Source organism: Penaeus monodon, unplaced genomic scaffold, assembly GCF_015228065.2.
Source record: "Penaeus monodon isolate SGIC_2016 unplaced genomic scaffold, NSTDA_Pmon_1 PmonScaffold_2286, whole genome shotgun sequence".
Lineage (NCBI taxonomy): Eukaryota > Metazoa > Arthropoda > Malacostraca > Decapoda > Penaeidae > Penaeus > Penaeus monodon.
Genome location: NW_023652877.1, coordinates 25,001 through 27,868, shown reverse-complemented (window position 1 = coordinate 27,868; position 2,868 = coordinate 25,001).

The window sequence follows — 2,868 nt, the reverse complement described above, 5'->3', positions numbered from 1 at the left end:
TGTTCCTTAAATGTCTTATAAAATCTTGAATATCAAGATCACTTTAAGGCTGATACCTGGTCCTTATGTTGCATGGTCATTCCGTCCTCTCCTTCGCCCACACCTCTGGAAAATAAGCTGACAAGAATTTTCTGAAGCACTAGCACTGCCGTTCATTATCCAATTTTTTATGAACTTAGGAAAATGTCCGAATACCCTGATGATAGATATATGAAATAGATTATAGAGAAATTAATTGCTGCTAATCTGCCTCTTTTGTATGTACACACCTTGGTAGCTTTTTGTGCAGCATTGTCATTTTTTAATATGAATTTATCTGGGATCTAGAATGTTCTTCTTTAACTTGGAATAACATTTGTATCTGTACTGTGTCCAACCTCTGGCATTTAAGATCCTGCCTCATGCTGATATGGCCCGACCTCCAATTACCACCTGGACAGGTGCTCCTGGCCTGGTTCATTATGGATGTTATTTTGCTCCTTATTTTTAATTCTTTGGACGGCAGTTAAAGCCCTTTTCTGTGTATTTTGTCAACTTGTTGAAAATAAATAATTTAACCTGATTAAGAAAGCTACTGGCTTGTTTCGAGGAACAGCAATGTGACTTCCTTCTTTTTACGAGCCCCATACACGCTCAGCTGAACTGGGTAATCTTCCTGTGCAAACTGGTTTGCAGATGCTTAGTCTTGGTTCAACTGAGACACTTTGCAAACTGCACTGCACAAACTGGTTTGTGCTAGCAGTTTGTGCAATTCAACAGAGCGTGTATGGGGCCTTAACGGACCACAATATAAATTCATTTATCTAGATATATTGTCAAGTTTTTCTGTTAAACTTAGTGTATCAACAGAGGATTCTAAAAAAAGCTAAATAAAAAAATAATAATAATAAATAAATAAAAAAAATAATAATAATGATAATAATAATAATAATAATAATAATAATAATAATAATAATAATAATAATATAATAATAATAATAATAATAATAATAATAATAATAATAATAATAATAATAATAATAATAGTAATAATAATTGTAGGTCTTTTACATTCAACATTTCTGTAAAGTGAACTATTAAAATTTGCAACATATAAGGTGGAAAAAGGGTTAATAGGTCACAGTTTCCCTTTCCATGATCTGGACACGTTCAGAAGCCAGCAATTTAGTCAATCAGGTATGGAGTAAGGTAAAAACAAGCTTCCTGTGAAGTGTATTACCACTTACTAGTAGGATGCTGCTTGAGAGAGTGGGTAGACCAAGTTAATCTGGTAAGAGTCTTGTGTTAGCATTTTGGCTGAATTATTGACCAGTTAACACTGCCAGGACAATGCCCAAGTTTATCATAATGTCAAACTGAACATAATAATTTTTGAAAAGATGCCTACCCCGTTTGCATCACCTATCAAATGTTTAAGATATTTTTAAGGAAGCAAAAATCTAAGCTGCTAAATTTTCTATATCATTCATATTCATTGAAAATTTTCTGCTAAATTAACATCTAAGGTTATCAGCAGCATATACAAAACACAGCGATAGGGTGCAGCTTGGGGATAAAGCCCCCAGGTAAATTTTTTTGGTTCAGTAAGGCAAGGGCTGAGGTACAATCGTTAATGGTTAGAATAAATAATGCGCTAGACATCAAAGGTCATGTAGCACTATGGTAAAGTATTGTGGCAAAAAGGGTGGAAATGAATTAATGATCAAGATAAGATGTGTGATCAGATCAAATGGACAGTATGTGTCTGAGGAAGGGAGAGTAACAATGTATGGGAAAACTGCTAAAGAGTTATTATGAATCAATCAGATGGTAATACAGTAAGAAATGATAGTTGTGGAAGTAAGAGATGAATCCTGAGAACGAAATAAGGGAACAGGGGATGGTGGTAAAGTATTGGGAAGAGTGTCAGGAAGGGAAGGATCCACAGAAGGACATTGTTGTAACTTAAGGGAGTCAAGTGAGCATATAAGTGTGGGTGGTAAGGATAATGGGGAAGAGGGATTGGTGATGCACATGGAGGAGAGGATGGGGTGTTTTTTGGTTGAGTGGGAGGAAGAGGGGTAGGGGGGAACTTGAGGAGGAGGAGGATGGATATCAGTAGATACTTTGACTGTAGAGCGACTAAAGGAATTAGAGGGTGAATGGGAGTGGATCATTCTCTTGGGTCATGTTTATGAACTTTAGGGTGTCTTCAAGAGTTTCTGGAGAGGAGTTGGGTTAGGAGGGCTGAGAAACAAAGGTTTTCTTATGTGGAGGAGAAGAGGGAACAGATGTCCAAGGAGCATAGGAAGAGGTGGGGGTAGGAGAGGATGTGGTAGATGGAGTGGAACATTTAGGTTATCTGGTGCAACAGGTAGAGTGAGAAGAAGGGGAGGGGTAGGGCCCGGGGTAGTGGTAGACATTGGAGTATCTGGATTTAGACTGGAAAAGGAATTTGACTGGGGGAGAGGGTAGTAGAGATAGGTTGGTTCAGGGTAGAAGGAAGAGATACTGGGAGAGATGCTGAGATTTCTTGAGAAGATGGGAGGGGAGCAGAGCGAAGTACAGTTTTCGAATAGGTAGAAAGAGAAAAACCTCTTCCATGTGCTTCTTGTCTGGCCTCACATAGAGTAAGGCATAGTTTGAATATGAGAACTGCTACATCAGATTCGAGCTTGTAGGCAGGGCAATTTCTCTAAAATACATAATGGGAACCAACACAACTGGCACATGTGTATGATTAGGCAGAGTAGTGGGCATTTTGCCTACTTGTTTTTGGAGACATTGTTGGAAAAGAAGGGTATTGGGCTGTAGGGGGAATCACAGGGAATTGATCCCACTTGGCTGGGCCAAAAAGTGTACTCAAAAGGTTTGCAGAGGTGGAAGCAG